Below are 13198 nucleotides of genomic sequence, written 5' to 3'. Positions count from 1 at the left end.
TGGGTGAAGGAGGTGATGTTGGTGGGTTTGGGGTTATGGAGGGGGAGGAAAAAAAGCAGGAAGAAGTGCGGTTTGGAGAAAGAAAAAAAAGTAGACGTTAATTCAATGAAATGAGTCCTTACAAGCCAAGGAGCGGTTGGAGATATTGTTTTTGCTGTCAAAGAGAGTTTTGTGGCAAAGGCGCACAGGAAGTGGTGTTTTTCTCTTAACTCAGAGCTCAGAGTTGCAATTAGACTCAGCCCAGTATGACGAATAACACACAGGTGCTATACTGAGAACATTCAATAGTAACTGATGGTATCAGTTTTATCAACCTCAGGTTGTGCACTCAGAAAACACACCACAACCAGCCGTGCTTTCTCGTTCTTCTGCCCCTGTGAACAGAAGAGTGTGATACTGATGCCTGATGCCAGACGCAACAGGAGCTGGCCCGACCTGCTGTGCTTGGGTCAGGTTGGGCTGAATTTTTTATTGTGTGACTCGGGTTCTTTTTTTAATCTCTTAACATCCACCAGGTTACCAGTGACCTGCTTAGGTTCAGATTCAGGGTCACACCTACCCCTTTATATAGAATTTGTTCATATTTTGGCATCCAGACAACATTCTGAAAAAAAAACCGCATATTCAACATGTGACTAAACTGCAGCTTAACTCTAGTTCTAACTGATTCACTGCGAGTTAAATAGTGCTTAAAATTTGGGCTACATGCACCAAACTAGAGCTGGGTATCGTCACTGATTTCTAGAATCGATTCAATTCCGATTCACAAGGTCCCGAATCGATTCGATCCACGATTCGATTTAATTCGATTTAATTCGATTCGATTCGATTTAAATCTGGGAAATTTTGACAGTCAGAAATATTATAATTCAGATCAGTACATTTACATATTTTTGTATCAATAAAAAGGAAGCTGACACTCGCAAGACTTTATCACAGGTGTAAGCATCACAGCAGATGCCTTTGTGTCAAAGTAGCTGAAGATAAAACACAGAAAAACATGAAGGTGATTTTCCTGGCCTAGATTTTATAAAAATATTCTGCAGTACATCAAAAACGAAAGAAAACCATTAATCAACATATGAACATTACCCCTGAAGTTACAGCGGTTTTATTAGAGACACGGTTAAGCGTTTTGCATTTTGAATAATTTTAAAAAGTTTAAATTTGTTCAGTATTGAACAGCAGAAATTAGGTTTTCTTTTCGGAAGAATGTAAAAGGGAAAAAAACAGCGGCTGACAGTGCTGTAAACAACAGTAGACTTGTGTAACAAGCAAGCGAATAATGCAGAAAGGGAAACTGTTCTTGAAGTACAGAGAGAGAGAGAGAGAGAGAGAGCTGTGCATGGCAGTGGAAGCAAAACAGTAAAAGTCAGAGTGAATTCATGACGATGTTTATGTGAAGCGTTTGGATCTTCTTCTGCTGCTGGTTCGGTCAATATTGTTTGGAGAGACATCAAACTAACAGCTTTAGAATCTGCTCATAAAGGGCGTGAACACAAAGCGCGGACCCGCCGAAACATCAGAATCAGCGAGCTGTCGGCTTTCAGCCCCGACCGTGAGAAAGGCGACATCTCACTGATTCTGATCCGCGGGTCGCGCTGTGTGTTTAAGTCTATGTGCAGAATTCGTGTACCTGCTCTCATTTACTGTCTTAACTGTTTGGTGGTTCTTGAAATTATGTGAGATGTCACCAGAGATTCTGGCATTTCGGGCAAAATAAATTTATATTAAACAAATCGATTCAGGATTTTAATGAATCGATTTTACATTATCCAAGCCAGAATCGATTTTAATCGATGAATCGATTATAAAAACCCACCCCTACACCAAACCCTGGTTCGGGGCATTGTTGGAGGCAGAGTGGGTCAACGTCAGGAGGGGACTTTCACAAATATCCCACAGTGCCGCTGCAGATCAAATTTAAGGACAAAATGGTTAAACAACTAACGGCTGCAGTTAGCCGACGCCTAACAATCTGTCCCTTAATTCTGGGGACAGATTGGCCGAGGTTTAATAACCTTTAGAGCAGTGCGTAGGGATGTGCTCACGACCTTTAGCGGCGTGTGGTGCCTGCGCTGCACGCGATGACGCAGGGTTGTTTGTTGCTGTCTCTGGGGACAAGGAGACGGCAGGGACTTCTTGTAAGCCCCTTCTGGCTCCAGTGGTTCACTCCACAGGAGACCCCACTAGAGCGGGATGACACCCTAGGAAGAGGGACGACCCAGTTGTTGATGCCTGAAAGTCGCCAGGAAATTATTTTCCAGGCGGCTCATTACAGCCCCATGGTAGGGCTTGTGGGATACGAAAACCTCTGGATCGATTCATGGCCCGATTTTATGGAGTGTCAGCTGGTTAACCAGTCGCTGATTCCAAAAAATCTTTTGCACCTGTTACCATTAATGAAGGTCACGTTTGAGCGCATTGGCATGGACCTCATTGGGCCACTTGGATTGAGTACACTTGGATTGTATTAGTTCTGGTGGATAATGTAACACAATATCCCGAAGCAATGCCGCTGCATATCATTTCTGCAAAGAGTGTGGCGTAGGCAGTATTTCTGGTCATCTCTTAAGTTGACATCCCAAAAGAAATACTGACTGACCAGGCCACATAGTTTATGTCTCACACACTAAAAAGAGCTGTACAAATTACTGGGCATTAACTCTGTTTGGACCATCGTCTACCATCCTCAGACTGACGGGCTGGTGGAAGTTCAGAAGTTCATTCATGAGGATGAACTCAACTGGGATCGCTGGTTAGACCCTCTGTTGTTTGCAGTGTGGGAGGTGCCCCAGGCCACTTTCCAGCACCTCAGTTGTTGCGTCCACAACCTGCAAATGCTGCTGCCCACTTGGATGATATTATCATCGACACTAACACTTGGGCGGAGCATATGCAGCAGGTGGCCGTGGTCCTGGAGTCCCTGAGGTAGGCTGGGCTCACGACCAACCCAAAGAAGTGTGCAGTTGGACAGAGGAAGGTACAATATTTGGGGTACCACTTGGGAGGTAGGCAGGTGCACCCACAGGTTGGGAAAACAACAGCCATCATTTCTTTCCCACACCCCAATACAAAAAGGGAAGTGGTGGGTGTGGCTGATTACTACCGCTGGTTTGTGCCTGGTTTTGCAGAGCTGACCAGCGCCTTGAGTGATCTCAGCTGAAAGGGTGCCCCAGATCGGGTCCAGTGGACAGAACAGTGCCAGGTGACGTGAAGTAGGATCTCTGTGGGGAGCTGCTGCACCACACCTAACTTTTCCCTTTATCCTGCAGACGGATGCCTTGAACAAAGGGCTTGGGGCGGTTTTGTCCCAGCAGTTAAGGGGGCTGACCGCCCTGTTGTGTAAATCAGCCGGAAGCTGTCAGAGAGACCAGATACAGCACGGTGGAGAAGGAGTGTCTGGCCATCAATTCGGCGGTTGACTCTCTTCGCTATTACCTCTTGGGCTTGGCCGCATGGCTCTCCAGCCTCAGGTGGGTGGTGGAGGTATGTGGCAGAGGTGTGGTCTGCAGGTCCACTGCAGAGGAGGGGTGGTGCAGTGGGCTTGAGGGGGAGGCTGGCATTGCAGCTGGGAGCAATTCAGTAATTACACTCTTCTATTTCAGTGATGCTGAGACCTGGAGGAAGGGAGGACAGGTGGAGACAGCTGGAAAGCTGTCAGGACGATGGACTTAGTGACTGAGAAAAGCACATTTAAATAAAAACACTGTCACAAGCACGCTGGGTGTCTCGAGTCTTTACTGGGGTCACGCACATAGAGTCTGAAGCTACAAAGTATAGCTGGTCTGGACTTGAGACACAAGACAGGTGTCAGATTCTCTTTGGACATGAGATTTCCCGTTTTGAAATCTGATGCTGAGCCAAAAATGAGTCCTCAGTCTGTCCTCCTGGCAGCAGAGTCTGAAGTCCAGTAATCTCCTATCACCCAGTGGGGCCTCAGTTTGGTCACTTTGACCTCTTCCTTATCTCACCACTCCATCAATGTCCAGCCACTCTTTGAGCCATTGGCCAATCCCAACCACATGGAACGCTTATCAGGCTGACCAGCTCTGCTGACCCTAATTGTGAAACGTCATGAGCATTTGACCTTAGTAAGCCAATGCAGATATTAACTTATAAACAAGGCCAACACAAGCATCACGTTGTCAGGTATTCAGCCTCAACATGTTCCAACATTTCCTTTCATGTTAGCTTTTGATGTTGTGACGGGGTCGAGGTTAAACTAACTGTCTAAATGGTTTATAGGATCTGCATGATTGATGTGCAGAGATAAATCAAATACACTGCCTCACAAGTAGCAGACAAAAAAGGGCAAAAAGTCCCATTAAATATGACACTTTTTTTAACGCTTTGGCTTACTGTGAAGTCACGTTGATTACACGATTAGGGGACCCCGCTGCCATGTTCATTGTTAAATTATGTGATTCTGCCTGCCACCGGGTGCATGCTCTTCAAAGAAAATGAAAGCTCAGTTACACAACCAAAAGAGGAAGAGGGTGAGACTTTAGTTTTCTGCAGCAGCTGTCAGTAGGTACCCCCGGGTAACTGAAAGAGTGGATGGTGGAGAAAATGGAGAAACTGTGGAAACTCCACCCAACAAAAGAAAAGGAGCATTGTTTTAAAGATCTAAAGGAGTGAGAGCTGGGGTCTACTGAGCCAACAGCAAGCTAGCCAACTGTTGTTCTGTTTGCTATCAAACATTAAGATCAATGACATAATGGCATGATCAGAAATGGTGGACAAAGGTGAGGCTTACATAAGATAAAAAGGAAAAAAAAGAACTTACTCCTCTCACAAAAAGTGCAGTATGGCCAAGTAGGAAAAAGGGAGGCAGAACTCAAAATGCCAAGCTCACCAAACCTGCAGAGCTTATCGCCAAATGGAGGTTAATATAACGGACTGGGAGTTTGTTCACAGGAAGGATAGCTCGCTGGTCAGTCAGTAAAAAGTGTTATTTATTCAATTCTTGGAAAATGTGGGTGTGTACCCTTATATGTGCATGGACATGCTTTTATGTGCATGGACATGCATGGACATGCATGGACATGCTTTTATGTGCATGGACATGCATGAGCCCATGCTACTGCCAAAAATAAACCTCAGTTCTATATGAAATAGTGGAAAGAAATCTGTGTTTGGCTTTTTTAAATAAGAGTGAGGGTGTATTGATTGTGGCTGGCGTAAATCTTTGACTTTGCATAGTTCTCATGTTTGTTACATTATCATCTAAACTCACAGCATTTTGCTGTTTAATGGCAGCAAAAGGTGCAAAAGGCTTGTTGGTCCATTACTGGCACATGCTAGTTGTAGTAGCACATTAAATCTTGCCAGCCAGTGGTAATTACAGCTTTTTAAAATTGATGTAAAAGATTTCCTTCTAGGAAATCTTCCCACTGGGTATCTTTCACAGGTAAAAGCCTCGATTCTGTGTTTTTACCAATATACAACATTAATGGAAACCAAGTGAATGTAACTTGTTAACTATAGTTAGCATCAGTGATGATTCTGTTTAAAAAAAAACACTGCCTTTTCATTTGAGAGAAAGTCCTATCGGTTCACTCCACTAATGAGTGCTTCTCACTAATCCCAACAGGTTAGCTGTCTTCACTGGGGTAACATGAGGCCTCCTACAATCCTAATCCCTGTTAATTACACTTCCTGCCCACCACAGACCTGCATAATAACCCACCGCTCCTTATCAATATGGCGGTACTCGCTGCTATTACACTTTCTGCTCCACATGATACTACCCCACATTGTAGTCCACACACACACACACACACACACACACACACACACACACACACACACACACACACACACACACACACACACACACACACACTTATTTTGTTGGATGACCCATTCCAAAAAAACACAGGCCTGGAAGGGCTCGTTATCAATATCAACCAGCTTCTCAGTATCCATGCTGCCCCACTCATTTAGCTGACACACACACACACGCTCGCTTTTTCTTCCACACACACACACATACACACAGGATACACACAGGTACACACATCCAGCATGCACACACCAATACAGCCCCTGTCACCAGCTACCCACACAAAAGCTTATCAATACGGACGCTTCAGCAACCACTGGGGCGTCCAGACCTCTTTGACGAGCCAACACAATAAAACAATCAGTCCGTCATTAATGAAATGACTAACGCAATTAACCGATGAGTGAGGGGAGGGAGAGGACGCACAGAATAATGGTGAGACAGCGAGCCGAGCTGAAGGTGGCAGGCAGCCGTTAGAAGAGAGCAGGACAGTTTTGATTATGTCGTTACAGGATTTATGGATCAGTGCTGCTTTTCTTGTCGTCCCGACAGTTTAATCAGCGTGTTGTCGATGGAAATTACACAAATCAGCGTTATTACAGTTTACAGATTTGCTAATGAGTTTGATATTGATGTATGTACAATATAAAGATGATTAAAACCATCGGCACCATCTATTGTTGACTTCATTGATGACTGAAAGGTGAAAAAGCCTGTTGGTCAATAAATGAGAGGATTCCCCCCATCCTCATCACTCTCACAGAAGGCATGTATGTGTTAAAAAGACAGAAGCATTCAAAGATTTCAGTCCCGGGCCATAATGCCCGAGGCAGCAGCTGAGATTGTTTAGCACATATCGTTAAAGATTTAGCGGTGATTAATTTGGGAGGGGTGGAAGGTTTATGGCTGCCTTGATGAAGTTATTGGTTAGACATGCTTTAGTCCGCAAAGGTCAGTGAATGTAACACTGACTCATGGCTTTATATTGAGCTCATCTTTCATGTTTTAAAGAGATAAAGCTTAAAACGGTGCCACATACCTCACAAACACTAAACATTTGAAGGAAAAAAAACCAAACAAATCTGAAGTGATTGTGAATCCATCAAGTCTTTAATGTTGCTCGTTCATTTTATTACTTTTTTTTGTAAGATTCATTTGCTGGGAAAAAAGTACGAGGAACAAACGTGTTCTTCTATGCTCAGCTGGTTAGATTAATTGTTGATACATCTTCAGGTATATTCAGCTTGGAAGGAAAATTAATTAAACCTGCAGGTGGGCTGTTATCTTAAATGATATGTCATATTATTATTAAATGCTTACTTAGTGGAAACTGTCCACAACTTTGGGAAGGATCCAAAACAGAACTCTCGCCCAGAGATGGGGAAGCAGATTTTGCTGGCTCCAAGGCATCAGAGTTTAATAAGATACTTCAGAAGTTTCCAGTCCGTTCATTTCTTTCCTGTTTTGGAAACAATAACTTGAGGGGTGGCTTTTAGTTGTATTGGAGGCCCAAACTGAAGAAATGCTGGTTTCACAATGAGTTTTTATACCATTGAATCTTTACAATGTCACCGACGGGGGGGGGGGGGGGGGGGGGGGTGTCCTTATTATGGTAATAGCTATGGCTGTTTAAATTCTCTGATGATGATGAGGGGTGCCAATCAGAAGAAAGTGTTCTTAAATGGCTAAGAGCTAAAACAGGTTTTTTGGGACAGCAGAGAGAGCGAGGGGCTGAATTGGCCCTAGGATAATACAAAGAGGAATCATTTTGAACTGTTAATCATGCAAAGCTACCAAGGAAAAAAATTACAGTGCTAGAAATTATATAAGGTCTAATTTAAAATGATCTGCTACATTTTGATACACATGGATCAGGCTTAACATTATGACCACCTGTCTAATACCAAACCAATCCTGAACTGTCTTTGTTCCATTTCAGAGAATCACATTATTCCCGTGCGTGTACACCTGCAACAATGCTTAGTTAGGTGATACATGTCAGAAGGTTGGCTAAAGCATCACAGGACCCGCTTGCCTTTTTCCCATAGTTGAGCCTGATGCCAGGTGTTCCCCAGTCAAAGGAAATGGGAGTCATCAGACCAGGCCACCTTCTTCCGTTACTCTGTGGCCTAGTTGTGATGCTCCCGTGCCCACTGTTGGTACAGGGGATGGGCACCCTGACTGGTCTGCAGATATGCAGCTCTATGTGCAGCAAACTGCGATGCTCTGAAACCGTTCTATCAGAACCAGCATTAACTTAGCATCAAGCTCATCTGTGTGATTCTCTTCCCACATGCATCAATGAGACCTGACACGTGACCCTTTAGCTGCTTCACACCGTTCCCACACTCACATACTGACCGCTGAAGATCGGGAACACCCCACAAAGCTCAAGCTTTGGCGATATTCTGACCCAAACATCACAACTTGGCTCTCACCAAATTTACTCAAGTACTTACGCCTATTTTTTCACTTTCACTGCATAATATATCCCACCCACTTACAATTGCCCTGATGAAGAGATAATCAGTGTAATTCTCTTCACCTGCCAGTGGTTATAATATTATGCCTGATCATTATAATTACTGCATGACTGTGAATGACTAGATTTTCTACTGAGCCCTGTCCCCTTAAATTTAGATTCCCAACAGCTAAAAATTACTCTGGTTCAAGGGAAGCCTTTCTTTCACACAAACAAGTTGTTAAACAGAATATCTTTCTAGTTTATTCTGTGACTTTCATATGTTATCATTTTACATAATGGGAAATGATCAAAAAAAGAAAATGCAAAGCCACATGAGAGCACTGTACCTGCTCATCCGAGGGACCGAGTATCCTCAACAAACAGCCTGCCCTTACTGGATATCAGTGAAGAATAAGTGGTGAAAAGAGAAAGGTGTAACCCTACACTGATGTTCTTCTCTATCCGGCCTAATTGATTTTTAAAAAGACTATTGTTGATATCAAATGAGCACATCGCACCAGAGCCATTGATTTTTTGACACCATACAACAGGAAATCTTTATCTGCATGCTGCTCCGACCCCGCACTAATAGGTGGGGTTTAACCTCTGCTGAATGACAAATCCCAACACCTCCCCTTCCTTACACTGTTCTCGCTTCGGCCCTTATGGGAAACACACAGCAAATACTTCAGTTTGGTTAGTATTAGAAAAACGAATGGGGCCTGTGCTCTGTGTTTACACAAAGTGTTAAATCATTACTTTGTCTGCCAAGTCTGCAGGTTGAAAACAATACAGAATGCATTTCAAGTCCCCAGAGAGCCATGTGCTGGACCACCAACCTGAGGAACTGAGTGCAGACTGCAGAAAGAAATACATACTGAACACAGAGACAGCTGACAATCAACTATTATACAGCACTAAACCTGAGTACAATCTAAACATAAATGTTTAAAAAGCACCATGTTAGTTCAAGCAGGCTCAGCTGATTCTACTCTACATACCCAGTTGGCAAATCTCAAAGGAAGCTTTATTTAAGCTACTTGAGCCTGCCTCCAACCGTACGTCACTGCAAGCCACTTTGCACCCCGGCTCCTCCTTTCATGCTGTGTCAGTCCTAAACAATGTCATATCTGTATATCATAGTCATATCAGTCTTGCCTTTATCTACGTAAATGGGTGGAGAAGCCAGAGAACACAAATGAACCACCAAATATAAATTATTAGCTGACAGAAACGACAATCTTTGTTTGACTGAAGCTTTTTCTTTGTAAAAGGTTATGTATGTATGCAAGGGAAACGTGGTATCCCCCCTCACCAAATAGTCTGTATTGATTATGAAACAGTGGTGAAAAATTACCTCTAACATATTGTATTGTGTCATATAGTGGTGTTTTTCAGATATAAGCCAGTTAGATGCAGGTGAGTGCTGGGATCTTCCATGATTGCATCTTCTACAAAGAGTAGGCCGTCCTGAATGAATGACGTCAGTATGCATCAAATCACATCCTACATATGGCACCACATTAGACGTTTACATGAATGAAAAATACATATTGATTGAGTCACCTTTATGTGGTGAGCGTTTTTCTCAAAAATTCAATTTCAGTTCAATGAATTCTCTCCAGCTTTTCTCATTAATGGCCACTCCTGTCATTTATAAAGCTGGCTGATAAAAGACCTCAATCTTACAAGAAGCATGACCTGATTGCGCGTCCTTTTCTCTTTCTCTCCATGATCTTCCATGCTGCACCCCTGGGTCCCTGGAGTCCAGCAGGCTCAGCTCAGCAGCAGATAGACATTTCTGGGATAGGCATCTACTGCTCAGGACCACGCAATCATTTCCATTTTACCCTCTGTTGCACAGGCAAGATAAGACACCTGCGTAGTCTCGCTAATCAGATGAGCTTCAACAGAACTTTATCATTGACATTTACCACTGTTTACCCAACTAATTTCTCTTAACTGCACTGCTGAACTTTTATCTACAAAATACATACACCACCAGAAAAGAGCAAGAAGCAAACATGCAAATTCACAAATATGCGAAGAAAGATAAACTGTGTGTGTGTGTGTGTGTGTGTGTGTGTGTGTGTGTGTGTGTGTGTGTGTGTGTGTGTGTGTGGAAGGGGGGGGAATAAAGCAGTCCTCCACACCGTCCACCTCAGTGGAGACAAATGAATGCAAAGAATACCGACATTCACATGCAACGACTTGATTTTGGAATTCAGTCTCCTGACTGTTGGGAAGTTTTATTGCTGATAAACCATCTCTGTGCGCCAGTCTGAGAGAAGAGCAGCAGCATCATCCAACCGGTCACAAGATCGCCCACCGACAGCGTGGGAATCACCGTAAACCATCACAATATGTTGCAACAATATCACTATACAATGATTCTGAAATACCAGCTGCAGGATGATCTTCTTCTGCGTGTGCTTATGCAAGTAGCTAAAAATAAGCAACCTCAAATAGTGAGATAAGTGTGTAACTCTAAAATCAGCAGCTTTACCTTTAGGTGAAGCTTGTCACACTTACGATCTGGTGTGTGAATATGGTGGGTAAAGCTCTACTTTCCCACACCTTGAGTATTTTTATGCTTAATCTACAAACAGAAGCCGGGTGGGACTTTTGAGTTGTGTGGCTGACATCCCAGTATCAGCATTATCTACTCTGTGACATCATACAGTTGCAAGAGTAGAAAAAAACTGTCTGAAACAAAGTGTTTGGAGCCTGAGCTTTTGCCTCGTGAGGTTTCGTTTTATATATGTTGAACTCGTTATCTGACATTTTGACCGGGACCTGAGGAATCTGTGTTTCATTTATATTGTGTCGATGGTGGAAGGACAGTAAAGCTGAGTCTGATTTAGTACGAGCAAAAGAACACAGAACTAGAACAGAGAAGGAGAGAACAGGTTCCCTTTAAGATTCTGAAATGATAACAAACTTTATTCAAATGTCACCCTGAGGTCGAAAGTTGCTTTGACACACATGATATCTTGATGATATGGTACACCCATTTTATGTTTATGAACTCATGCATGGCTGTTAGTGTGGTTAACCACAGGGGTCCCCAGTGGCCCGGTGAACTGCTGGGAAAACACTGGTCCTCTCTTTTTACCCACGACTCTCTGTGTCGATCATGCAGGGCTCTTTCTAACGAGCACCGCTCATTTTAAATGGAGAGTCAAAGCATATGGAGGCGTTCGCTGCAGCCTGGCTGGCCCGTTCCTGTTATCGAAGCTAAATCCACCATTTTTCAAAGGCTGCTGAGCGCTGCGAGACGCCGCCTGTTAAGTGTGATTAAAACAAATGAAGCATCAATGCGGCTCATAATTTATTGTTTTGATTTAGAGAAATGAAATCTAAAAAAGCCTGTTCGTTTGTCCGTATCGTCTGCACGCCAGGTTCGCATCTTGGATATGTGATGTGCATTTTAAAAGGTCAGGTACTGTTTAGCCTTCAATGACATGTTTTAAGCCCTCGATGTGTAGACACACAGATAGAGCGCTCGATGCTGCTGCTAGTCTGCTACTGCTCACAGTAAGCAGAGTCTCCATCCATAGAGTCATCATCTTCAGTTCTATTTCTGTCTCGTTTTTTAAATAAAATGTGTGCACCGCTCGTAGAGAGTCAGTGTAACATATGTTTTTGGGGTTATTTGCAGAATGGGCAGACTGGGTTGCAATTTTCTCAAAGAAAAAGAAAAAGGTATGAAATATAATAAAAGATTTCACATCCAAACACAACACGAGTGAGTGACTGAAGCTCTTTGCTCAGGAAACTGAAGTCAAAAGAGACAAAATTAAAGCCGCTGTGGACGACAGCTGCTGGCTCATAGAGGCTGCAGAGCAGAACAGGGATGACTGTCATTGGATTTCCAAGACCGTCACGTTAGAGTTCAAAAGTAGGTGATTATTTGATCGGCTACTTTTCACCAAGTACTTATCAAATAAAATATGTGCGGATTTATTACAGAGTCATTTAATATTTCAATTAAGAATGGCTTGTGCCACTGAAAGGAGCCACATAGGTATGTGCACGTCTCTCCTCTGAATCTGAAACTGTCAGAAATGCAGTTTAACGTCACTGTGGAAGAAACGCAGGGGACATTTTTTAACCAGTATATATGAGATAACTAACCTCAAACTGATAAGTTGGATTGTATGAATGGCATCAGCTAAAATCAGGTGGAAAGACAGAGAGAGATTTCTCAAATTACTAGTTAGATGGTTCAATTTGCTCCACAGCAAAACACCGACTGGAGAGTCATGACTCGATGAGAAAGACTGACATCTTGGAAGTAATTTTAAAGCAGAACCGTAATGTGGAGGAAAAAACCCTCAACTCTAAGTGTGTGTGTGTGTGTGTGTGTGTGTGTGTGTGTGTGTGTGTGTGTGTGTGTGAGGGCACATACTTCACAAGTATAGCCTGTCCCTTATTCACTCCCACCTCATTCTCTCCCAGCCATCTCCCTCTCTCTGTTGCAGCCTGTCACAAATTGAAAGTGGAGACCTTCCAGAAACTACCCCTGATAATCACACATAAATTAATTAGAAAATGTTTCTTGACATTCTCTATGCACAGATGGGGAGAGGAGAAAAGACTGAGGCAAAGCCACAAAATTAATTGTACGGTATGTGACTCCGATAATTAATTCAATCATTAATTCATGTCTGCTTTAACAACTCCTTCTGGCTCCTGCAAAAAAGGACATTTCAATCAGGCCGGTATCGGCAGCGCGGGCGCGCAGAGGAGACGAGTAAAAGTTAAAGAGTGATAGACCAGCTCGACGCACTTGGGGTCATTTAGAGGTTTGCCAATTAAACGGAGCAGGAGAGCAGCTGAGTGAAGTGAACAAACAGAGGGAACATGAGGAGGGATGTAAAACACTGATTCACTGAGTACACAAATACTGTTTGCCACAGCATCTTCCTGCAATATATGTGTTT

The 13198-nt window shown here is 43.2% G+C and overlaps 1 protein-coding gene across 1 annotated transcript in view; it reads right to left on the bottom strand.

Moving 5' to 3' along the window:
• The window catches only part of zfpm1 (zinc finger protein, FOG family member 1), a 107942-nt gene that overhangs the window by 29021 nt on the left and 65723 nt on the right, over positions 1-13198 (bottom strand). The window lies entirely within an intron of this gene.

Source organism: Rhamphochromis sp. 'chilingali' (genome assembly GCF_963969265.1).
Source record: "Rhamphochromis sp. 'chilingali' genome assembly, chromosome: 2".
In the NCBI taxonomy this organism is placed as follows: Eukaryota; Metazoa; Chordata; class Actinopteri; order Cichliformes; family Cichlidae; genus Rhamphochromis; species Rhamphochromis sp. 'chilingali'.
Note: the sequence above shows the minus strand (reverse complement) of the source record. Positions and strands in the feature narration are given on the sequence as shown.